The sequence below is a fragment of the Camellia sinensis genome, chromosome 12, assembly GCF_055761805.1.
Source record: "Camellia sinensis isolate YWXY chromosome 12, ASM5576180v1, whole genome shotgun sequence".
Classification (NCBI taxonomy): domain Eukaryota; kingdom Viridiplantae; phylum Streptophyta; class Magnoliopsida; order Ericales; family Theaceae; genus Camellia; species Camellia sinensis.
Window position 1 is genome coordinate 80,899,962 of NC_138972.1, and position 27,708 is coordinate 80,927,669.

General features: G+C 33.3%; 1 protein-coding gene across 8 annotated transcripts in view; it reads left to right on the top strand.

Moving 5' to 3' along the window:
- Positions 1-820: 820 nt before the first annotated feature.
- The window catches only part of LOC114276366 (uncharacterized), a 74,401-nt gene continuing 47,513 nt past the window's right edge, over positions 821-27,708 (top strand). The window contains exons 1-4 of one of the 8 annotated variants that reach the window (XR_014346658.1): positions 821-1,028; positions 1,180-1,245; positions 6,865-7,146; positions 11,071-11,249. The gene's annotated coding sequence lies outside the window, so the exon portion shown is untranslated. Of the gene's footprint in view, positions 1,029-1,179; positions 1,246-1,625; positions 1,817-6,679; positions 7,147-9,215; positions 10,370-11,070; positions 11,250-27,708 lie in introns of those variants that run through there. The other 7 variants (XR_014346659.1, XR_014346660.1, XR_014346657.1 and 4 more) reach the window with 7 other exon arrangements.

Sequence of the window (27,708 nt, forward strand, 5' to 3'; positions counted from 1 at the left end):
TAGACATAAAATATGCTAATCTAATGGTAGAAGACTAACAAAATAAAAATAAAAAATAAAAATTAAGACTAACTCTTTTACTTAATTTATATATATTATATAATTTATTAAATTATATATATATATATATTATATAATATATTAAATTCAATTTGGATTCGAGTTGCTCGGGTTGGCCATTGGTTCTGCCCAAGCCCGGCTCGAATTACAATTCGGGCATCAAAAATCTGCCCAAGCCCGTCCAGATTACAAGATATAGTTGCCCAAGCCCTAAAGAAACTCAGGCTGGGCTTGGGTTGCTCGGGTTGAGCCCGCCCGAGTTGCATCTCTAGTAAGTGGCGGACAGGTGCAGGCCAGGTATTTGTATTTTTTTTGGGTTCGGGTTGGGTGCGGATCATCCGCCACTTTACCAGCTGGCCCGACCCGACCATGCCACATTATTTTATTTATTTATTTATTTTTGTTTTACGCCTCAGCAGCAGCCCCTTTTCTTTCTGATATGCTACATTTTGCCCTAATTTCTTCGGCGGACAGACACAAAACAAAACACAACACACAGACACCGTCTCTCTCTTCTCTCTCTATCTCTATCTCTAGAGACGACCTTAGCTGTTTAGGGTTGTGCAGCGGATCCACCGTTCTGCCAGAATCGCCCGATCCGATTCGACCAATAACGGATGGGTAGTAAGTGGCGGACAGGTGCAGGCCAGGTATTTGTATTTTTTTGGGTTCGGGTTGGGTGCGGATCATCCGCCACTTTACCCAGCTGGCCCGACCCGATCATGCCACATTATTTTATTTATTTGTTTATTTTTGTTTTACGCCTCAGCAGCAGCCCCTTTTCTTTCTGATATGCTTCATTTTGCCCTAATTTCTTCAGCGGACAGACACAAAACAAAACACAACTCTCTCTTCTCTCTCTTCTCTCTCTATCTCTACCCTACCCATCGTCCGACGATCTACACCGAACGGCGATCGATCTATACTAAACGCCGATTGATCTACACTAAACGGCGATCTACACTGAGGTCTCTCTCTCTCTCTTCTTCTTCTTCTTTCCTCTTCTTCTCTTCTCCTCTTCTCTTTTTCTCTTCTTCTCCCTATTTTCTGGGTTTTTGATTTTTTCACCTTTCCCCTTCTGACTGTTCTTATGACGGTTCTTAAATTTGGGTTTTCTAGATTACAACACAGCCGATTCGGAAAGCTGCAGAGGTTATATTGTCTCCATTTGACCTTTCTTGCCAGGTTAGTTTTGTAGATTACCTAATTATTCATGCTTCTCTATTTAGGAACTCTGTTTCTTTGTTGTTTTCTTTATTGTATTGATTTCAAAAGAAAAAATTGCTGGCTGAAACTTGCTCTAGCTTATTGATGTTGAAATATCTATATACTTCTGGAATTGATAATTTACTAGGCCTAGAAAGCTTAAGGATTATGTGTGTATGTACAGTTAAGCCTTAATTTCCTTGGTGAAAGCTTACCACTCTGTTTTTAGACTTTTCTGGGAATTTATTTGTTGCCTTTAGTAGTCTTTGACACTCTGCAATTGCAATGTTGGAACATTTATTTTTATATTGTTTTTAGTATTCAAGGGCATCCTTTTGTTCTTTCCTCTTATTTCTTAGGTTGCAGAACTATGTTTGAGCTGATCCTGTGCTTGTTGCAAACTACTGAAATTGGTAACATGTTTTGTGGTCAAGTGAAAGAATGCCTTTTCTAGTATTCATAAAAAACTTAATCATATTAGCTAGAAAGGTCAAATTGGGTAATCTATTAGGTAATCTACAGAGTTCATAAAAAACCTGTTTTGTGGTAACATGTTTTGTGGTCAAGTCAAAGAATGTCTTTTCAAGTATTCATTAAAAACTTAATCATGTTGGCTAGAAAGGTCAATTTGACCTTTTGTAAGAGCTACAATAAATTTTCCAATAAATTGCTTTCTACTGCAAGGCTGGGAGGCTTAAAGTTGTTACTAAGTTATATTTTACTAACACTTCAGGTACAGGAATAGCCGTGCCTGTAGCATTCCATTTTTTTTTTCTTTCTCATTCATTATTTTGTACTCACTGGATCATGTACAAAGTCATAGTCAATCTACATTAAGAAAGAAAAATAAAATGGTAAATACATTAACTATGAAATCAATTTATAGGATATTGAGAATGCTTCTAGTATCTATGCATTTGCAAAACATATTTTGAATGATTTCTTATTGGTTTTTGGCTGTATATTTGATGATCTTTTAGTCATGGGTCCACCAAGCGAATCAACATTTTTTGTAAGTCCTAATGTTGAGCCCGAATCATCTTCTATTGACCCCTCTACGCAACCTAATACTCCCCCTCCTAGACCACCCCTGGCCAAAACTAGTAGTAGTGGGAGAGCAACATCAAAGGCTTGGGATCATTTTGAAAAGATTAAGGGTGTTGATGGGAAAGATAGGGCTATGTGCAAGTATTGTAAGAAAGAATATATGGCAGAGTCTAAGAGTCATGGAACAAGTAATTTGAATTGCCTAGGTTGTTGTGAATGAATATTGCATTGCCCTAGTTGTGTTTTTTAGCAAGTGCACAATTGAATTATGTTGAAAATGTTATTTTTTTTAGGAAGTGTACAATTGAATTATGTTGAAAATTCGTAAAATTTTCAACCGCCAAACTGATTCTTATCCATCCATCAATCCGCCAATCCGCATCTGCCGAATTGGCGGATGGATGCGGATTGATTTTCTCCAATTCGCCAATTTGGCAAACGGATGGCGGATTGAGAGTTTCGTGGCTGCAACAGATCCGCGCCCATCCCTAGTTGTTGTAGGTTAACAAAGAGAAATGACCCAGGTGTAAGAATTGGGTTTAAGAATTGGTGCAACGGAGGAGAGGAGAGAGAATATTTGATAGAGAACCTTGTTCCCAAGTCGAAGAAAAAAGAAGAGGAAATAGAGAGAGAAAAGGAAAGAAGAAATACAAAAGAGACACACAGAGAAGAACGATATGTATCAGAGGATATGGAGTATTTTTCCACAGTTCCTGTCAACCGGACGAAGCATTCATCAACTGGGTGACCAATATTCTCAGGTAAAATAACTAAATCTGTGAGAGATGATTTGTTCTTGGAGGATAAATATATATATATATATATATATAATGTTTATTTTGTCAAATCAGATTCAAACCCTCATGAAGCAAGAATACATGTCATGCTCCATGATCATAGACAGTTAGTAGAACATCTTTTTGTTCCTCACCTAACGTTCACCTTTAGATACTCATCAAAATTATACAAACAATCATAAAAGTAGCAACAAAAATCAATTTCAGAGATTTTGGATTTTGGGTTGTGGGTCAGAGATCTTTGAAGCAAAAAGTAAATGAATAACATCAAGAAAAACATGTATTCGAAGATGTGGACATTCAAATATTTAATGGTAGGTACAGTGGTGTTGTTTTTGTTGAATTCAATATTAATATATGTACATGAATAGGGGGTGAGTTCAGGTCAATCCTTTGTTAGGGATAATTTGGCAGTAGTGGATCATGTTTAACGCTCAGTCTGGGTCCTGCCACCACCTCCTCCGGGTGTGTACCGAGGGAAGTTCAATGCTATAATGGTGCCTGCGTCGTTCGTTGGGGAGGGGAGGGGGGTCTTGCCCGTGCTCAATTGGTGGAATTGCTAAGATATGTCTGTAATTAGGGATGGTAAAATACCCTGATCCATTGGGTCTTTGACTTTCTTGACCCTAATGAGATGGGTTTGGGAGTAGTTAAATAGGGTAGGATTAGATTTGGGAAATTTTTTGAAAAATCCCATTAGGTTTGGGTCAGGGGTAGGGGAGAGCAATTTTTACCTGAACCCTATCCGACCCACAAATGTAATGTTAAACTTCCTCCGGAACGCACCCCGCGGAGACGTGGCATGACCTAGTCCGAGCGTCCAACATGATCAACTAGTGCCAAATTATTCCCAACAAAGGATTGGTTCATATACATATATTAATATTGAATTCAACAAAGGCAACACCAGTGTACCCACCATTGAATATTTGAATGTTTACATCTTCGAATACATGTTTTTTAATGTTTTTCAGTTGCATGTTTTTCTTTTTGATGTTTTTTATTTGTTTTCTGCTTCAAAGATCTCTGACCCATAACCCAAAATTCAAAATCTTTGAAATTGATTTTCGTTGCTGCTTTTATGGTTGTTTGTTTAATTTTGATATGTATTCAAAGGTGAAGGTTAGGTGAGGAACAAGAAGAAGATGTTCTAGTAGGTGTTTATGATCTTGGAGCAGGACATATATTCAAGTTTCATGAGTGCTTGAATCTGATTTGACAAAATAAACACTAATATATATATATATATATATTTAAAAATATTTATCCTCCAAGAAGAACAAATCATTTCTCACATTTACCTGATAATATCCCTTAGCAAATTGATGAATGCTTCTTTCGGTTGACAGGACTTGTGGAAGAATCCTCCATATCCTTCTATACATATTGTTCTCCTCTGTGTGTCTCTTTTGTCTTTCTTCTCTCCTCTTCTCTTTCTGTATTTTCTCTTCTGTTTTCTTCAACTTGGGGTCAAGACCGTTTCTATCAAATTCTCTCTCATCTCCTTTGTTGCACCAGTTCTTTGACCTAGGGCATTTCTCTTTGTTAACCTGCAGCAACCAGACGTAGCACGGACTCATGATAATTTTTTAACCAATGATATTTGTCTAGCCTTCACTTTTTATTTAAATTCTCACGATTAAGAGTTCCATCCGGATGTGAGTTCGCTTTTTGATTTTTTAGTTATTTTAGTTGAGGGTAAAAAGTCTCGTCTAGGATGGATATTTTAACTTTTATGAGGAAAAAAAAAATTAATTTAAATATGACATTTTATCTTATTAATTTTTTAATTTATTTTATCTTTTTATATCTATTTTAGCTCCTTAACCTTATACCAGACGAGTGCTAAGTCTAAGATTGATGAACAAATAGACATGTTTGGAAAGATTGTTGGAACTAATTTAACTTATTAAAATACAAAATAAATTAAAAAGTTAATAAAATAAAATATCACATTCAAATCATAATTATTTTAGTTTTTCTCTTACAAAATTACAAAAAAACTAAAAATTTATTCCAAATGAAACCTTTTTAAACAAACTAAAATAGCTAAAAGAAAAAAAAGAAAAAAAAAACCAAAAAGTCAAACTAAAAAATTCATTCTAAATGAAGTCATAGTAGTCTAGCGCAAATTCACATTGTGACTCACCCTGTTATTATTGTTATTGATTGGTCAAAATTGTGAGATTCAACATTTTTTTTTATTAGAATTGTAGGAGACAATTTGACACTTATCAAGTGATAAGTGGTGTGGAGTAATCTCTACGACCACCAAATAATCACTCCATATCACGTGGTCATATTACTATTCAATGAGCATTATTAATTTACGGTAGAAATCACAAATTTTTATGGATTAGTGAGAGACAAGGATTGACTACTTAATGTATTTGTGACTTTTTATTTGTGATAAGTGGTTGATGATTAGAGAATAAATTAGGGAGAGAGTTGACTTGAATATTTTAATAGAGTGTCACATAATTCGATCTAAAAGTGAGCCTAATTTTTTAACTAGAATAGTCAAACGTTTTTTTTTATTTATTTTTATAGCGAAAATTGCAATGCGAGGTAAGTTTTCAAAAAAATTAACCAACAAACATACATTTAAAGTGACAAACTTTTTCATGTTTTTACAATTTTTTTTATTTTTTATTTTTATTTTTATCTTATCACTTATAACTCTTTTTAATTTCTTCTTTTTTGTGAATGCCTTTGCGGTAGAACAATCAATCAGACCTTTGTGTAGGCCCCATTTCACTCATGGTTATCAGAATCTCGATCCGGATCTTACGATCCATTTGAGTACAATCGATCCGGATCGTGTAAAAAAATCCTTATAGGTAGGATCTTTCGATCCTGGTAGTGGGATCTTATAGGATCGTGGAATCCCGATCCGAATCCGATCCTATCCGATCCAATTTACAAACCTTGTTTTGTATTGTATGACATATTTTGTTGTAAATTTTATGTTTGTTGTCTAAACACCAATTTATGTGGTCAAAATAAATAATAAAAATTTAGTAGTATTGAATCAAATAGACTAAGAAAAACAAACTAGGAAACAAACATTCAAATATTGCGGTAATTTAAGAAAATTAAATAGTTAGAAAAACAAACTTAGCTTTAGCGGAGTCTAAGGAGGGTAAGATGATTGCAACTTTATCCCAATTTTTGGAGAGATTATTTTTGTGACTCGAATCCGCTCCACCAAGGATGCTAACGACAAACCTTATCATTCGATTAAGCTACTCTTTTGAGTTTTTAATTTATTTTCATATCCAACTTTGTTAAATATTTTTTCTTTACTTTTTATGCATTATTGTAGATTGTAATGTATTTTGTTGTAGAATTCTTCTTCTTCTTCTTCTTCACTTTCTTTTTTGATGAAATACAAAACTTTTACCATCGAGTTTTCTATTGTATAATATTATATGTACATTTTACATAGAGTATTGTATTTTTCACAATATCTTTACTTCTTTTTAATAGAATATAGGCTCATTTTGTGTATACTTTGTAAGAAATATTTATTTATATTAAATTATTATGTAATTTGTCTTTTTTGGTAGGATCTTACGATTCTCGATCCGATTCTACGATCCGATCCTATAAACACCTCCAAGGATCCAACGTAGGATCCCGATTTTAACAACCTTGATTTCACTATAGTGCTTTGTTAATCTATAACCTATATAAAAAGTGTATAACGCGGTATAACGCTCTTGCCTGCTTGCTTTCTAACGTTTTCCAATAGACAAATGGGACCGCTTGGTTGTCTACCAGAAGAATTCTACTCCTTCCTCATCAAAGTAGCTGTGCATCCTCCTAGAAATTTCCAACATCGGTGCTTCATATCGTTGTTGTGTTGGACCTTTGTGCTGACCTCTTTATCAATTTGTGCCACTTGTACCGCTGTTGTCAAGGCGGTGGCTTCTCACCCAGGCTTGTTCCTGAAGTCCTAAGCTATTAAGAGGTGTAAATTGTTCAATTTCATTGCTGCAAAATCACTATCAGTTTTATCAAAGATACAGAAAAGGTATGCTCTTCTTCCATTGCCATTTTTCAGTTGTTGTTAAATGTAAAACATATATTCATTCTTCCATTGTCACTATTGTTGTTGTTGGTAGTGTATTTGTTGCTGTTTCTTTGGTCTATGCTTGTAACTGTTGTTGTTTTTCATTCTCTTCCTCTTGTCTTTTTGCAATTATTTCTAACTTGTTTATTTCGAGCTCTGCTCTTGTTCCTCACAACTGTTTAATGGAGTGCCCACCATGTTCTAGACCATATGCCACAATGAAACACACACATAAATTGACAATTAGAATGTGAAACTTTTTATCTACCATGTACTTGACCATATGCTTAAACGAATAAACACACCGAAATTGACAATCATAATGTGAAATTATTTTCCCAAATTAAAAATAAAAAATAAAAAATAATAACAACGTATGATTCACCAAATGTTGGGGAAAACTCTTGGTGTACATAGACAGCTCTGTTTTTTTTTCTTTTGTTTGTCTACTTGGCCTTTGGCCTCGATTGCACTAAAAACACAAATTAAAATAAAATAATGTGCTTCTAAACAATCAAACTTACTGACTTCATAGTGATGAAAGCTAAAATTCCAAGTATAATAACATACATATCTAATTCAAGCAAACGAGAGAGTTTTTGTTAAAGGTTTCGTGAGCTTTAGCTTTTGCATTTTTGCCCATAATTTCAGGTTTCTTTTCGGGGATGATTACACTTTATCCCAGATGGCAATCTATTTTATCTTTTTCATTTGAATTTCATACACTTGTGAGTTTGATAAATGCTCTTTAGTTCTTTCCTTTGGCTTCTTAGCTTTTGATGATAATTATGCTCTTTTTATGATTTTTAAATTTATAGTTGTTCATACTAAACAGCCATAAACTGGGCGTAGGAGCAACCTCCAAAAGTAAATATTCATTAAACACACAGTAATCTTATAATTAAATAATTTGTTTTTCTTAAACGTTGGGATTGATATCTTCATGTAATTTTGTGTAATTAGAAAGTACAATAAAATTTGAGATGGTTGAGGTTGGAGTGATTTGGCTTCTCTAGGAATTTTTTCATACTTCTAATGTGGACCCTCTTCTGGGATGGATGGATGGATAGATAATCATGAATCGTGATCATGGTGGGATCTGTGCAAAGTGGTGTTAGGGACTCTTGTGATGAGGTGAACAAAATTCTTCTGATTTCATCCAAGAAAGAGGATTGTGAATTGGCCATTGGGCTGCCCCTTTGTTCTTCTTCTTTTCTTTTCTTTGATGCAAAAAACCAAACAGGTAATAGCAAAAGTCACATCCCCTTTCATCTAATAAAATCAATGTAATTTACCCATAAAAATTGTATAACTACTCAGTTCATCCTCACCAAAATTAAATGAAACAATTCTCAGCATTCCTCACCTAATTCATAAACCAAACATCACTTCCTCTTCATTTTTTACCATATCACTCCATCCAAACAGAGTAAGATTCACGGAACAAAATTTCATTATAACTAATTACAAATTGAGAAGAAATAGAAATCTAAAATTTATACTGGAAACTAGAAGCACAATGGGGGAGCAGTAGCAGTGTGGCAGAGCAACTGAGATTACAAATCCCATTTAGCCATTAAAGGATATTAATGTGACCAAATGAACAAAGATCTACTGGATACGTGAAATTCAGATCTTTAACAGAATCAACATTTGACTTAAAACTAAACAGAGAGTGAAGAAGAAGAATAACCCCAAAACACAACATACAATTGCAATAGAAGATTAAGATTGTGTTTGGACAGATGGATTTGAAATGTATTGAGCTCCAACTTTATAAAAAGATAAGAGAGTTGGTTATTATGGATAAATTACGAACTTTAAGGGGGAATATAGAGTAAATTAAGAAGAGAATTATGATACTAATATTGTACATTGTGATGTATCTTATTCTTAGCCAATGTAAAAAATTTATTGTCAAATTTCCATAAGCCAAGCATAGCAAGGCATGTGTGTGGACACAAAGATGATGGTATTATTATTAATGTTTTCTTGAAGAATTTGTGTTCATTTAAGTATGTTATTCCCAGGCACAGGGTCAATACATTTGGTCACTGATTCAAAGAGGAAGCTTGGACACTGTTAGACCTGTTGGAGGCTCGGGCTTAGTTTTGAAGTTATTCCTTTTTCTTTTTCTTTTTCCTTTTTTTTTTAATTCCACATATAGTTTCTATATAAAGTACATTTTGAAAAAAATTTACTCATTTTTTATAACTGCAGCTTTTTTAATATATTCATTGAAGCCTTTTAAAAAAATTAGGAGAAATTAGGTAGATTGGAGAAGTAAGAAGAAGATCAGAGGGTTTTTTTTTTTTTCATCTCTGGTGATTGGGAAGCTATTGGTGGTGACGGTACTGCTTAGTTGTTCAGCCATGGGTGATCTTAAAATGTATAGTTAAAGAATATGTGACCTGTGTAGAGGATATTGTTGCCAGAGTAAGTGGAGGACAAATTGGGTAGTTTGGAGGTCCATTTATTATTATTTTCTCTTTTTCTGGTTTAACATTTGGCTAACTGTATAAAAGAGTGATGATAATTATTTCAAAATAATGAATTTGGAAGACATTGTAGTGGCCAATTGAAGCTACATCTTTCAACTTTGATGTCGTTTGTGGTGCTAGAATTGGGATAGGTATGTTGTTATTGACATTAATTACTACCCAACATATGCGGAGATGCCATCATATGAACAATGTGTGTCGATGAGTTACCCCCCTTTTGGCTGTCGTAATGTTATCGTCTCTTATCAAAAGAACAAAACTAACACATGAGATTGTTTTGTCAGCTTTTCTTGCTAGATATCTGAAACAAGAAAGCTTCAGATTTCGATTGCTGGCTATGATCGATCATGAGAAATAAGTGGGGCAGGATGATGGGGCAGTTTATTGTTGTAACCAATTAGGAATGAGGAAAAGGAGAACCCCATTCAAGTCCGAGTATTTGAATCAAATACACATTAGAATGTCTTAACTTGTTGGTTCATTGGCTGACAGTTCAATTAGTGGAATTTACCCAAATAGCGATCATTCTATTGGTTTATGGGTTGAAGCAGTCTGTTTGCTTTTGACAGTATTATGTGGTTTTTATTGTTGTTTTGATTATGCATATGCATATTAGTTTGTGCCATGGAGATTGTACTTCTAAAATTTTCAGAAATTGTTATGACAGTTAGTTTGTCCTCTCACTTCTCAGGCATTCCTTACATACTTTTAGCAATTTTAAATAATGGCATTTTTCCAATTTCTTTATATTTTCATGTTAAATTTTCTTGCACCGTATGTACTTTGGGTTTATGTTCTGTTTCCTTTGAACGAGCTAACTGATTAAGAAGTGATCTTACCACAATGAAGTAGTGAATTTAAGAATTTAGCATAATTTTTATGTTAATACTAACAATTGATTTGCTAGAAAGTCATTTGCGTTAGACACTTGTCAAAAAGAAAAAAAAATATGTTGAAAGTATATTTGAAGTATTTTGGGTTAGACAATTGGGCTGCATGGATTGATGTATTTTGTTGGAGTTTAACAAACAATTGGAAGTAAATATATTGAAAGTACCAAACAATTATTGTCTGTGTGTTTCCTTGAGTTGACCCTGATTTTTTGAGCATCTTCTAAGTTGACCTAGAGCCTGGTGGTATGCTTGTTTAGATTTGGGCTTCTTTCAGTCATGTCGGCTAAGCAACTCCTAAGCATTAGCATGCTAATAAAAAGTATGATAGCATGCATTGCGTCCATGTGCAGATGAGAAATTAAAGATTATAATTTCAAACTTCTCCATTATTATTTATTATTTGTGCTCTGAATACTACAGGCTTTGACTCTTCAAGGGATTAAGAAAAAGCAACTGTGTGAAACTTTTTTTTTTTCTTCTTTTTCTTGTAGATGTAAGTTGGTGACAATTTAGATTTCTTGACGATGATTTTGCTCCTCCAATATCCACTTTCACATTAATGCAATAAGTGAATGTATAGTTCTTAGTAAGCAAATCCTTGACCCCATTACGCTAACGTATTTTTCTTGTATTTTATTAACAATTAATTATATTTGCATTTTTGTCTGTACATAGTCCATGAGCATAGCTCTTAGTGATGTGGATGGCTTTTATCTATCTGAAAAATTTTAAAAAATGGAGTAACGGCTACTAATTTAATCTTGATACACTATGTCACGATCCCCACGTGCGGAGCGTGTGGGTGTCCAACCGGTCATTTGTGAAAGTTGTAGAAATCATTTGTCAACTAAACTTTCAACTTTAGTGGAAGCAACGGTGATTTAAAATATATTTATTTTTATTTTTCTTAAATAATGATATTTAGGTTATTTTAAATTACATATAAAAAGTGAAATAAAATGGGACAAATAAGTTGGCTATATTTAATAAGTTATTTTAGTTTTTAACTATTTTAATAAGATATAATATTTGCATTTGGAAAGAGTTATATTTTTTTATAATTGAATGTGATGTTTGTGAGAGAAAAAGTAAAAGAATTATAGTTTTGATAAGACATTTTATCTTATTGATTATTTTAGTTAATATATATATATATATATATATATTTTAATTTATTTTTTTTGTAAATTTTAGTCCAAAAACCAAAAAAAATATCTTTTAGCTTGAAAACCAATATATATATATATATATTTTTTTATATGTAAATTTGAGCCCCAAAACCAAAAAATCTTCATAGTTGTTGGGATCTCTCAATATTTTCACAGAGAAATTTGAAATTTCTTTGTGACAAACTGAAAATGTCTCTAAATATTATTGAGGGACTTTAACTAATAAGAAAAAAAATATATTGGATCTTTCTTACTACTAAAAAATTGGATAGAGATGTTTTACTAATTTTTCCATAAAAAAATGCTAATATGTATTAATTGTGTATTGGATAGGCATTACACAAGTATAATATAAGCAAATACGTTGTTGGGTCTTTAAGGTTTAAAATTTTATGATCTTAAATTACTTTAAGGTTTCAAAATTTTTCGAATTTAAATTACTTAAGTTGGGCCAACCCAAGTTGCACATAGGCTAGTCGTTGGATTAAAATAGATAGGGCTCTAAATTTTATGCTCTAAAAATTCATGCAACGTTATTATATATCTCAAAATTCAAAAATAAATATAAACTTATAATCAAAAAATTTATAAAATATTTATATATATCATTATCATATACATTTAGCCATGTATAGTACAAGTTGAATGTTAGTATAATATAATCAAATATATTGTGGCATGTTTATAATTTTTAGACAATCAATGTTAGTGACAATGAATTTCTCTCAATTTTTCTGAATTTTATAATTTTTAGAATACATGTACCATTTTACAATTAGATAAAATCTTATTTAGTTAAGTTAAAGGGTAAAACACTAGTAAATCTCAAATTATGATATGTTACACCATTTAGTCCTAACTTTTTTTTTATAGCTTGAAAAGTCTTATGTGAATGTTAATTACGTTGGATCCTGTGTAGTTTGGAAATGGGTTGTATTTGGGAAGGGGTATTTGTGGTTTTTTCATGATGTTGGAGTTACCAAAATATCCAAAGCATACTATTGCATTTTTCCGTTTTTCCCTCCATCCCGAATAAAATGGACGATGTAGGATAGAAACTTTTGGATTTCCATACAAATGTTAGGGATTGGATCATCGTCAATCTTGATTGAGGCGTAGAAAGGGGCGATGTTGATTATGTGATATTCATCCCATAAATAACATCGCATATCACCCACCAAAACCCTAAAAAAGCTTAAAACCCCCTTTTAGCACAGTTGCGAAGGCATTTCAGCGTGGACATTGAGGGTTCTTGAATTGTGATCCACCGTTGGCCGTGACATTGGCATGTTAGCGTCGCTAATCTGCCGATATCGTTGACATTCACATCGGATAGCGAAATCGTGACCCTAGATTGCAACCAAGGCTTCACTCAACGTTAGAACCATAGAGTGGTCATGTTAAATTCGATGAAGTCGAAGCATGACAATGAGAAATGGAGGTATGTTTTGTGGCTTTTATGTTCTGATTTGCAATATTGTTGGGTCAGTGGCTGGTAAAATCGTAAGGGTTCTGATGTTGATGATCTAGTTGATGTTGATTGCTGATGTTGATGATGTAGTTGATGTTGATGATGTCGCTGATGTGGTTGATGTTGCTGATGTTGATGGTGTTGCTGATGTTGCTGATGTTAATGTTAATTATGCTGACGATGTTGGGAATCGAGACTTCAATTCCTTTGCGGTTGAAAATCTAAGAAGACTTCTTGGATGACATAGTAGGAAAAATGGCCTGAATTAGTCTAGGGTTTTCAAGAGTGATTGGGTTTGAGGACAATCCATTGCATGTGATTGGGGATTTGAGGGTTATGGTGTAGTGTTAAGAGAGCCAACAAGAGAGAGAGAGAGAGAGAGAGAGAGAGAGAGAGAGAGAGAGAGAGAGAGAGAGAGAGAGAGAAGGCTTTAGATGATTTTAAAGAAATGAGAGAGAGTGAGGGCGAGAATATATGCACACCATGACAAAATCAAAATGAAATCACAATATGGGTAAAAATGTAAACTCCATATATAATATATCAAAAATATGTATTATATCAAAAATAAAAAAGATTAAATGGTTTACGAAAAAACACTCAGGACTAACTAGAGTAACATTTACCAAAATGAGATTTATGAGTAATTTTTCTAAATTAAAATAATATTTACATTGTTTTAATGATTTCTAATAATATAACAATAGTTATGGAATTATAATCACTACCACAACAGAATCAATAATTATATAAATGACAAAAACTTAATTCAAAAGATTTTCCATTACCTTCAATGCCCATACGTTTTCCCTCGGTCTTCTATTCTTATAATAATAATTCTATGGGAAGTAAATCAATACTGATGGTTTTTGTCATGGTAATTCTATAATGTAGTCTTTTATTATTCTTTTTCCTTTACACTTTGTTTCGATCGTGAGAGGAGGTAAGAAAAAAAAATATTGTAATTTCTCACCTAAGTGAGAAAAGAAAAGAAATGTTATATTTCTCACCATTTGGATAAATAAAAGAGAAGTGAATGTGATTTCTCACCTATCTTATTTGAATAGAGTAAATAAGTAAAAGGAAAAGAAAGTGTTTTAATTCATTTTACCAAAATAACCTTTCGTATTAATAAATTGTGTTTTTTCGTAAGGGTAGTTTTGGTATTTTAAACAAGTTTCATTAAACCTAATTCTTTTCTCAGCAAATATCACAACTTTTGATGAGAAACAAAACACAAGTTTGGTGAGAATCCATCTCACCATCTCTCACAATTTTTCAAATTACTTAACCATCCAAACAAGTGAAGGATTTTCAATTCTCAGAAATTTTTTTCTTTTCTCATCGAACTCCTTCATCCAAACAGAGTGTTAAACTCTTCTTTAATCTTTGATAGGTAAATCACTACCCATGTTTCAGTCTTCTACTATTCTTTGATCTTGAGAGGCTATGCAACTTCTTTTTTTTATGATGTTAGATTTAGAACTCTTTTATTATGTTAGATTTATATCATTTTCTTTTATGCTGTCAGATTTTTAAGATTTATAACTTATTAGTACATTATTGGTATATCATTATTTTTTATGATTGATTTTTCTTTACATTTTTCTCACAATTATGTCTTCATTATATTTGTTTTAACTGAATTATTATTTTGAAATTTTTAAGAATGAATCAAATCTGTATTCATGGATGGAATGGAACAAGTTACTGATGCGGTGCAAGTTACAACAATAAAACATTCGCTACATGGTAATATTTTTATTAATATTTTGCTTCAATGGAAGACCAAAATGTTTTTATTAATATTTTTATTTAGACATTCCCATGCATTTTGTTTTCAAGCAAAACACAAACTTTAAACCTAAACACTTCTATGCACGGCTAATAACTTTATTATTAAAAATACATTTTATTTTAAAACAAAATTTTCTTAAACCCGTGCTATGCATTAAGTATAAATATTAATAAAAATATTTTGATTGCTATGAATTTAATGTAAATATTAGTAAAAATATTTTGGTTTTCCATTAAAACAAATATTAACAAATTTTTTCTAGAACCTTAACCGTGCTTAACACCAATTTATTATCTTCCCAAAAATATATTTTGATAATATGTAAATAATTAAAAATAATTTTATTAAAGTTTTTAGTAATAATTTTATTAATTTTTTATTTAGATTTTGGTAATCAACATTTCATCACACATCAAGATATTTCCGAAACAAATGTAATGCATCTGTAGTCTAACCAAATTGAACAGGATACTAATGTGGCAGAAGTTACAAGTTACAACAATAGCACATTGGCTATGATGCCAACCTAGTTGAGATTGATTTGGTTCGCTAGGATGCTTTTTGCACTCATCCTTACCTTCTTTTTTATTGATGTATGTAATTATCTTATAATTCATCAATAAAGTTCCTTTTTCTTTGATGATGAGCACAAAAAAAAAAAAAAAAAAAAAACAATAGCACATTGGCTAAATGGTAATATTTTATTAATATTTTGCTTGGAAAATCAACATTACTTTTCTATAGTTCCATTCCGATTCAATTTCTTTTCAAGCAAAACACAAATATTAAATCTAGCATGGCTAATAATTTTGATTACAATCTATAATTTATATTATTATTAGAAGAGAATGAAAACAATTATTTTTTGAAATAGATTTAAGATTAATATTATTTTTTAATGGAAATTTTAAAAGAATCCATTATATTATAGAATTATTTTGCGATGCACACAAACAAAAGTTTAAGGGAAAAATTACTTGTAGGGACTAAATAATTTTAGACAAAAATTCTTTTTTCACATATCACTATGACAAGAGTTTATTTATGGACAAAAATAATTTTCAAGGACCAAACATTTTTATTGGAAAAAATGTTATTGTTGTTATACATTTAGTAATGAATTACTATTTTTTTTGTTTGTTTAAATATTATAAGAACTAAATTATTTTATCCCTAAAAATATATTTTTTAATGAGATTTTTAAAATTTTATCACTAAAATATATTTACTTGGTTCTTGATAATTGAGAATAATTTAGTGTTTTTTTAAAAAAAAACTTCGCGCAACTATTTTTTTTATTTTTGGCAATCGATAAATTTGGCACTTAAAACTATTATATGCTCGATGCACATTATAACATTTTCAAGTCATAATGAAATAAATCATAATGAACCATTATTACATTATTATCTAGATTGATCCATATTTAATTTTGAAATAATTTAATACTTTAATTTGTCAACAATTTATTATTAGTCAATATTTCACACTATTTTAAATTTCTTTTGTCCTCATGTGCTACACAATAATTTTTTATTTTATTTTATGACAATATTAAAAAACACTAATAATATAAATGTAGGGGGATGCACCAATAAATCCCAAATTAATAACTTATACACTGTTTAGTCCTAAAAGTTTTCTTATAGACTAAAAGGTCCCATTACAATGTTTCAAACATCAGATTAATGTTTCGAACATTAGATTTCGAACATCAGATTAATGTTTCAAACATTAGATTGATGTGCAAATGGGACTAAATGGAGCATAAGAAAACTTTTAGGACTAAATGGTTCAACTTTTCAGAAAATAGGACTTATGGGTAAATTTTCCATAAATGTATTAGTCGAGCATAACATAGACATTACACTTATATATATATATATATATATAAGCATTGCTCTTCAGGCTAAAAAATTAGACTCATTTCCTCGATCGAATAATGTGGTACTCTATTAAAATATCTAAGTAAACTCTCTCCCTCATTTATTTTCTAATCATCAATCACTTGTCGCAATTAAAAAGTTGCAAATACATAAGTAGCCAATCCTTATCTCTCACTAATCCAAAAAAAAAATTTCTAATTTCTACCGCAAATTAATAATGCTTATTGAATGCTGATATGGCCACGTGATATGAAGTGATTATTTGGTGGTCGTAAAGCATTACTCCACACTACTTATCACTTGACAAGTGTCAAGTTCTCCTACAATCCTAACAAAAATATATATATATATATTGAGTCTCAAAACTTTAACCAATCAATAACAATAATAACAGGGTAAGTCACAATGTGAATTTGCCGCCAGACTACTATAACTTCGTTTGGAATAAACTTTTTTAACGTGACTTTTTAGTTTTTTTTTATTATTATTATTATTATTATTATTATTATTATTATTATTATTATTGTGGCTATTTTAGTTTGTTTAAAAAAGTTTCTTTTGGAATAAATTTTTAGTTTTTTCTAATTTTGTGAGAGAAAAACTGAAATAATTATGAATTAAATGTAACATTTTATCTTATTAACTTTTTAATTTATTTTATGTTTTAATGGGCTAAATTAGTCTCAACCATCTCCCCACACCAGGCCTATTTGGTCATCAATCTCAGACTTAGGGGTGTTTGGGAAGTCAAAAATTATATTTTTTTGATAAAAATTTACAAAAAAACAAAATAAATTAAAATAATTAATAAGATATAATATCACATTAAATCTATAATCATTTTACTTTTTTTCTTACACTACAACAAAACTAACTATTAACGGTATTATGTTTACGGCATGCATTAAATGCATGTCGTAGTTAGTCAATTCTACGACATTTTTTTTGTTCAAGTCGTTAACGTTTTGTCAATAACAACATATATACAATGTAAGTCGTTAATTCATCTATTTATAACATACAAAAGTATGCCGTAAAAAATATATGTTTTCATGACTTATAAAAATATGTCGTCAAATATTTACACTTAAGACGACATACATTTCACGTTGTAAGATATGAAAACTTTACACGACATGCTAATGAATGTCGTGAAAGCTTCTTTAAAATAATTAAAAAAAAATTCAATCCGATTTTTTTATGACATGGAAAAGTATGCCGTAAAAAATGTATATTTTCACGGTGTACAAAAATATGTTATAAAATATTTGCACTCATGACAATATACATTTCATGTCGTAAAATATTAAATTTATATTTTTTTGAATTTAGTGATTTTTTTAGAAAATTAAAAAATATTTTCCTTCTAAGTATATGAAAATTATTTGAATTTAAAAAGTAAAAAAAAAATTTATTTAAAAACTTACGCCACACTCCCTCTCATTTTAGATCCATACTTGTTTTTATAGCGATTCCGGTTTTGACCCAACCTTTGTTGTATTCCGGACTCGAGTTTTGTGGCTTAGTATTGCATCCATGTCTTGTTTTCCTCCTTTACCTCTTTGAATTTGAGTTTTGAAACTTGTTGGGCGTGTTTGGAACAGGTTGGTTGTTAGTTGGTTTTGATTGTTGTTGCCCAGATTTTGTGTACTTTGCTTGAGCGAGGCTTGTGAAATTTGCTTCTTCGCTCGAGCAAGCTTTCTTGCGCTCAAGCGAGGATTGAGAGTCCTCAGGTTTCTTTTCCAGGCGCAAAATTTCTCAGAAGGTTGAGGTCTTCGCTCAAGCAAGGCTTCGTGCGCTCGAGCGAGCTTGTGTGTCTGTAAAACCTCTGAAGCTTTGCATTTTGCGCTCGAGCGATGTTTCTTGTGCTCAAGCGAGGTCACTTGTTGTGTCTGGTCACTCGAGCGACAACTCATTCGCTCAAGCGAGCCTCGCGTATAACAGTTTGCAGCTGGGCCATTTTACATCACTTTTTGATTTCATTTCTTCCCACAACCCTAATCTGGCTCCCCCTCTCTCTAAAAATCCAACTTCTCTCTATAAATCCCTTAGAATCTAAGAGTTTCTACTCCATCTCCTTTGAGAAAAAGGTGGAGCATCTTGTGGGCTTCCTCTTGATCCGAACAAAACTGAATTTGGACATTTTTGAAGTTCTTCATCATCTCCTTTGAGCTTCTCCACTTAAGGTAGGGATATTCTACTCTTTAATATGGGTTTTAACCTAGGTATTTATCATTTTGTATAAATGGTGGAATTTGGGAAGATTTGGGGGAAGCTAGTGTTTGGGTCCAAAACTTAAAAGAAGGGTTTCCATTTTGGGTTCCATGAATACATATTTGGAGTATTGAATAGGAGGTTACATGGGTTAAAATGATGAAATTTGGCCTGGGGTTTGATATTTGGAAAAAGGGGAAAGATTGCCCTAATTGGTGTTAAATAATTATTTTTGTGTAAATAATGAAATTGACATGAGAATTATGAAATTGGAAGGGTGTATAAATGAATGGTGTAGTTGGATTTGTTAAATCACTCATCTATGGAAATTTGATAAATTATTTGTTTGATAAATTATGTATCTGTTTAGAAATATCTATTTTGGGCTATCGGTGGAGGATAGTTATGATTGTTGTAGAAACTGCATGAGGATTAGGTAAATTGAAACTAATCATTTGAATTAGCCAGAAGTATGAGCCGAATCCATCACACGTGTTGGATTGAACCGACCTAGAAATAGATAAGGATGCCACGTATGAAGAGAGATCGGTGAGAGTCTTGGATAGACGTGACCAAGTCTTACGAGGCAAGACGATTCCCTTAGTCAAGGTATTGTGGAAACATCACGGGGTTGAGGAAGCAACATGGGAGCATGAATTGGAAGTCCAAGAAAAATATCTAGACTTATTTGTTGATGTTTAAGAATATGTTGGATTTTAGTTTTTGTTTAAGAACTATAAGGGCATTGTATGTGTTTTGAGATTATGAAAGTATTGTAAATGTTGAGTATGTTTCGGAAATACAAGTTAAATTTGAACATTGCATATGTTATTTAAGTTTTGGAAATGTAAACTTGTTATAAACATTGAATATGTTTTGAAAACATGAGAGATATGTATTGAAATTTGCTAAATCTTCGGAATATGCATATTGGTAAAATATATTGGGTTATGTATATACTGTGAATTTGTTCTCTCGTGAAGAGATGAAATGACCGGTGAGTGGGTCGTAATGGTGAGTGTTAAATTGTAATCATGTTGAAAATTGAATAATCTTGATTCTGAGAACTTGTACGAAAATTTCGGGGACGAAATTCTTTAAGGGGGGAGGTTATAACGATCCAGGTTTTTACCCCGATCTTTATTGTGTTCCGGACTCGGGTTCCGTGATTGTATATTGTTGTCCATGTCTTGTTTCCCTCATTTAATTCTTTGAAATTGAGTTTTGGGTCATGTTGGGTAAGTTTGGAACAGGTTGGTGGTGAGTTGGTACAAATGGTTGCTGCACAGGTTTTGGCTTCTTCGCTCGAGCAAGGCTTTTTGCGCTCGAGCGAGCCTTGGGTATTTGTTTCTTCGCTCGAGCGAGGGTTCTTGCGCTCGAGCGAGAATCTAGGGTCTTTAGGTTTCTTTTTCAGACGCAGCTTTCACTCGAGTAAGCCTTCTTGCGCTCGAGCGAGACTTGTGTATTTGTTCCTTCACTCGAGCGAGAACTCTTGCGCTCGAGCGTGCATCTGCGTTGGTAGCAGACCTGAAGCTTTGCATTCTACGCTCGAGCGACGCTTCTTGCGCTTGAGCGAGTCTACTGTTGTGTCTGGTCGCTCGAGCGATGACTCTTTCGTTCGAGCGAGCACTGTGTATATCAGTTCGCAGCAGCATGATTTTATATCACTTTTTGATCTCCTTTTCACTCAAAACCCTAGATCGACTGTCTCTCTCTCTCTACAAACCCAACTTCTCTCTACATACCTCTTTGAATCTAAGGGCTTTTACTCTACTTCCCTTGTCAAAGAGATAAAGTATCGCGTGGGCTCCCCTTTGATCCAAAAAAGTTCAAGTTTGGAGCATCTTCAAGTTTCTCCTTTTTCCTCTTTGAGCTTCTCCATTTGAGGTAAGGGCATTCTACTCTTTAATATGAGTTTTAACCTAGATATTTGTCATTTTGTATAAATGGTAGAACTTGGGAGTGATTTGGGTAAAGTGAAGATTTGAGCTTTAAACTAAAGAGGGGTTTCTTGTTGGCTTGTAAAATAACCTTGGGGGTTTATGTATGAGGTTCCTTATTGTTGAAATGGTGAGATGTATACCTATGGGTTGATGTCTTGGAATAGGGGAAATATTGCCCTAAGTTGAGTTAAAATAACTATTTATGTAAATAATGAAATTGGTTTGGGAATTATGGAATTGGGGGAATATGTGATTGAATGATGTAGTTAGATTTGATAAATCACACACCTATGAAAAGTTGATAATTTATCTGTTCAAAGATTTAATTATCTATTTAGAAATATCTGTTTTGGGCTATCAGTGGAGGATAGTTATGATTGTTGTAGAAACTACATGAGAATTAGGAGGATTGAAACTAATCAATTGAATTATGTCATTGAATATGACGGTGTAATTAAACCATTGAATATGTGTTTTGATTAGCTATTGTATACAACAAAGTGTTTAAATACATTGTATATGTATTGTTGTTTGGGAGGAGATAGGGGATGAACTCCATTGATAATTAAGTTGGCCGGAGTGTCCAGGGTGAAAGTCCCGAAATCTTATATATATTTGGGTGCCGGTTCCTTCAGATGTGATTCCGTAAAATGGCAATAAATTAGAAGTCTTGAATAATGTTTGTTATTCAAGTGTCGATAAATAAGTTGTAGTCTCGTTTTGAATTGTTTAGATAATAATGAATTATGTCAATGGACTGACTTGGATAAATGAATAGAAACGGAAATGAATTGAAGTATTGGCTATCTATATTGAAAACTTTTGGGAAGAACATGTGTTGACTAAGAACATTGCACATTTATCGAATGCTGATATTTTAGTTAATTCTCATATATTGTTTAGCATATCTCTACTGGGCTTTGGCCCACCCTACTTGGGACACCATTTTTCAGGTACAGGTGACATGCCGCCTCCAAGGACATAGCTTGGGTGGTTTAAGGGTTGAAGGCTCCATTTTGTTATTTTTGCTTTGTGTTAAGTGTAAATCCAAGCCGAGGGCTTTATATGTAAAGAGTTAGAACTCTTCTTTTGTTGTAATCAAGTGTTAACTTGGAGAGCTGTAAGCTCATAGGGCATTTATTTTATTGTTCTAGACTAAAGTTACATGCTATAGTTTCAAGATGAACGTTTATGAAAGTGTAATACATGTGATATCTTTTGTAATTTAAACTCTGATGAATGAAAATGTAATATTTCTATTATGTCTCTAGATCTGATGAATGGTTAATTTGTATAATATTTTGAGGGTGCGACAACTTGGTATCAGAGCGTACCGGGTTTGAATACTTTGGGTACATGGGAAGTGGTTAGTACCACAATGGATTTGTCTCACTTGTTAGAGACTTAAGTATGACGTTATGTGTTTATATAATGACATGTTTATGTGACTATATGGGTATGAGATTTAGTTTCTAGGATATTGATCAGGTCTATGGGTTTCTGGGAGTCCCGTTGGAAAGGCACTTGATCACTGCCATTTCTGACTAGAACTCTAGCAATGCCACGGGACGGTCATTATCCGGAAATGAAATTCATATGTGCTTACATGATTACATGCTTACGTGGAGTGAATTATAATTGTCCATCGTATTAGGACGTGAGTGAGATAGCTTCGGTACATTTGCAAATGTGCAAATTTCTTTTATTACCTTTATTAGGATGTCAGGACGTGGTCGTGGTGGTAGGCGTGGTAGGCCTAGGAGGCATGAGATGCCTATACCGAATGAAATTTCAGCGCAGGAGGAGGGAGTTAGTCTGGCCAACGTGGCTGAACCAGTAGATCAACAGGCCATGGACGCCTTAGCCTGTGAAATGGTCGGAGCATTGAGGGAATTTATGGATATTCTCAAGGCTGAGAATCAAGTCCAAGCCCATGTAGCTGAAGTGAGACCTTTTTTTCTGAAGAGGGAGTTCTTTCGGTCGTATCTGGACGAGTTTTTGGGTGACTCTAAAGAGCCACTGAAGGCTGATGAGTGGTTGGAATAGATGACGACAACGTTCGTCCTTTCAGCTGAAGGGAGACGCGGGTTAGTGGTGGAAGTATGCGCGGGGCGCATTGGAAGGACTTAGGAGGCTTTTGTTGACGCCTTCCAAAAGAAGTTTTTGCCTCCCACTGTTAGGGAGGAGTTGAGGGACCAGTTTTGTCAGCTCAAGCAGCTGAATACACTAGTGGCTGAGTTTGAAGCCACTTTCACTAGGTTATTGAGGTTTGCACCAAAGTTAGTGGCGACCAAGGAGCGTCGCTGTTTGGAGTTCAAGAAGAAATTGAGGACCGGACTCAAGTTTTGAGTGGCCGGGTCCATGATTAGGGAGTATGGGCGCTTGTGGAGGTTGTAGCCCATCTTGAGACTATTATGCATGTAGAGGATGAAGGGCTCCAGAAAGAGTTAGGATGGTCGGGGGGACAGTAAGAGACAGAGGGGTTCTAACCCTCAGCAGTCCCAAGGAGTACATTCGAGATCTACTTTTCTAGTGTCGAGTTCGGGTTCTATGAGAGGTGGTTAGGGAGATATCACCTGTTACAAATGTGGTCTGCTGAGCCATAAGTCTTTAGCTTGCCCAGAGAGAGGAATAGGGCAGAGCAGCTTCATCATCGGCCCGTTCTCAGGGCCAGAATCAGGGTAGAGGCTAGCCGCTTACTTGTTATCAGTGTGGGCAGGCGGGGCACTTGAAGAGGTTTTGCTCGCAGTTGGATGGCACGCCTGGTGCGTCTGGTTCTAGACAGACACAGAGTTACCAGCCAGTTTAGTCGGTACAGGCCTCAAAGGCCAATTATGGAGCCTCCTTGGCTCAGTCAGTGCAGCAGTCTTATGCTCCGAGAGGTGAGTAGGTAGATTAGAGACCTTCAGGGCGCGTGTATACTGTTACAGCGCCAAATCTTGTACCAGCTCCGTCTGTTGTGAGAGGTACCTTTTTGTTTTGCAACTTGGTTGCTAATGTGTTAATTGATATCGGTGCATCCCATTCCTATATATCCTTCTGCAATGAGCCTCAAAACTTTAACCAATCAATAACAATAATAACAAGGTAAGTCACAATGTGAATTTGCCGCCAGACTACTATAACTTCGTTTCTTCGTTTGTTTAAAAAAGTTTCGTTTGGAATAAATTTTTAGTTTTTTCTAATTTTGTGAGAGAAAAACTGAAATAATTATGATTTAAAAGTAACATTTTAACTTTTTAATTTATTTTATGTTTTAACGGGCTAAATTAGTCTCAACCATCTCCCCACACCGAGCCTATTTACTCATCAATCTCTCAGACTTAGGGGTGTTTGGGAAGTCAAAAATTATATTTTTTTGATTAAAATTTACAAAAAGACAAAATAAATTGAAATAATTAATAAGACATAATATCACATTAAATCTATAATCATTTTACTTTTTTTCTTATACTACAACAAAACTAACTATTTACGGCATTATGTTTACGGCATGCATTACGTAGTTAGTCAATTCAACGACATTTTTTTTTGTTCAAGTCGTTAATGTTTTGTCAATAACAACATATATACAATGTAAGTCGTTAATTCATATATTTATAACATATAAAAGTATGCCGTAAAAAATATATATTTTCACGACTTATAAAAATATGTTGTAAAATATTTGCACTTAAAACGACATACATTTCATGTTGTACAATAAGGTAACTTTATACGACATGCTAATGAATGTCGTGAAAACTTCTTTAAAAAAAAAAAATTCAATCTGATTTTTTTATGACATGCAAAAGTATTCCATAAAAAATATATATTTTCACGGTATACAAAAATATGTTATAAAATATTTGTACTTAAGACAATATACATTTCATGTCGTAAAAAATTAAATTATATATTTTTTTGAATTTAGTGATTTTTTTAGAAAATTAAAAAATATTTTCCTTCTAAGTATATGAAAATTATTTGAATTTAAAAAGTAAAAAAAATTATTTAAAAACTTACGCCACACTCCCTCTCATTTTAGTTCCATACCTGTTTTGGTCTCAAACCCTCTCATTCTCTAGAGAAATTATATTTTAATTATAAATAATAAAAACAAAATTCTAGACATTTTTAAATATTTATAAATTTTTAGTAGATGTGAGAAATTTTTGTTTTTATTTCCAATAAACTAGAAATTCTAGTTATAATCTAGATTTTTTTTAATACACAAATAATTTATAAATTTATCCTTAAATCCTTTTGTCGAATGCGTCGAATGTATGTCGCAGTTAGTACATTTTACGTGTAACGCCCTCAAAATATTGTACAAATCAACCATTCATAAGATCTAGAGACATAATAGAAATGTTATATTTTCATTCATCAGAGTTAATATTACAAAAGATATCACATGCATTACACTTTCATAAATGTTCAACTTGAAACTATAGCATGTGACTCTAGCTTAGAACAACAAAATAAATGCCCTAAGGGCTTACATCTTTCTAAGACTTTCGTCTTTGATGCTGAGCATCTCAAACGTCTTCGTCATCTATTCCAACCACTCATCAGCCTTCAGTGGCTCCTTAGCGTCACCCAAAAACTTATCTGGATTCGACCGGAAAAACCCTCTCTTCGAAAAAGATGGCCCAGCTTCAGCGACATGGACCTAGACTTGGTTCTCAGCTTTGAGAATGTCCATAGATTCCCTCAATGCTCCTGCCATTTCACGGGCTAAGATGCCTATGGCCTGTTGACCTACTGGCTCGGCTACGTTGGCCTGACCAACTCTCTCCTCCTGCGCCGGAATTTCATCCGGTATAGGCATCTTGTGCCTCCTATGCCTACCACGCCTACCGCCACGACCTCGTCCTGACATCCTAATGAAGGTAACAAAGAGATTAGCACATTTACAAATGTGCCGAAGTTATCTTACTCGCGTCCTAATACAATGGACAATTGTAATTCACTCCACGTAAACATATAATTACATAAACACATACGAATTTCGTTTCCGGATAATGACTGTCCCGTGGCGTTGCTAGAGTTCCAGTTAGAAACGGTAGTGATCAAGTGCCTTTTCAACAGGACTCTTAGAAATCCATAGACCCGATCAACATCCTAGAAACTAAATCTCATACCCATATAGTCACATAAACATGTTATCATATAAGCACATAACATCATACATAAGTCTCTAACAAGCGAAACAAATTCATTGTACTAACCACTTCCCACGTACCCAAAGTTTTCAAACCCGGAACGCTCTGATACCAAGTTGTAACACCCTCAAAATATTTTACAAATCAACCATTCATAAGATTTAGAGACATAATAGAAATATTATATTTTCATTCATCAGAGTTAATATTACAAAAGATATCACATGCATTACACTTTCATAAATGTTCAACTCGAAACTATAGCATGTAACTCTAGTTTAGAACAACAAAATAAATACCCTAAGGGCTTACATCTTTCCAAGACTTCGCTTGGTTCCAACGAAAGAAAAGTCTAGTAGTCCCTATACAAGTAAAACCCTCGGCTTGAATAAACATTCAACTCAAAACGAAATCACAAAAGTGGAGCCCTCAGCCCCTAAGCCTCTAAAGCTATGTCCTTGGCATGTCACCTGTACCTGAAAATGGTTTCCCAAGTAGGGTGAGCCAAAGCCTAGTAGAGATATGCTAAACCATATATGAGAATTAACTAAAATATGAGCATCAAATAAATGTGCAACATTCTTAACCAACACATAATCTTTTCAAGGTCATTCAATATAGATAACCAATATCTCAATTCATTTCCATTCTACCATCTCGGGTAAATCAATTAGCCAAATTCATTATTATCAAGCAACCAATATGAGACTACAACTCAATGGTTCACAATTCAATACGTTCATCAAATTCAACACTTCTATTTCTTGCCATTTTACGGAACCACGTCTGAGGGAACCGACACCCATAAATATATAAGATTTCAGGACTTTCACTCTGGACACTTCGGCCAACTTAATTATCAATGGAGTTTATCCCTATCTCCTCTCAAACAATGGAGTACATCCCCTATCTCCTCCCAAACAAAGATACATATACAATGTATTTAAACACGTTGTCATATACAATGACCAATCAAATCACATATTCAATGGTTTAATCTAACCGTCATATTCAATGACATAATCCAATTGATTAGTTTCAATTCACCTAATCCGCATGCAGTTTCTACAACAATCATAGCTATCCTCCACCGATAGCCCAAAGCAGACATTTCTAAACAGATAAATAAATCTAACAAACAGATAATTTATCATATTTTCCATACATGAGTGATTTATCAAATCCAACTACACAACTCACTCGTGCATTCTTCCAATTTCATATTTCTCATAACAATTTCATTATTTATACCAATAATTTATTTAACTCATACTAGGGTAGATCTCTCAATTTTCAAACATCAACCCCCAAGACTCAATTTCATCATCTATATAAAAATAACTCCATTTTCAAGACCTCACATACACATATGGATCCCCAAATAGAAAACCCCTCTTTCAAAAATTCAAACCCAAACCCTAACTTCACCCAAATCTTCGCAAATCCCACCATTTATACAAAATGACAAATATCTAGGTTAAAATCCATATTAAAGGGTAGA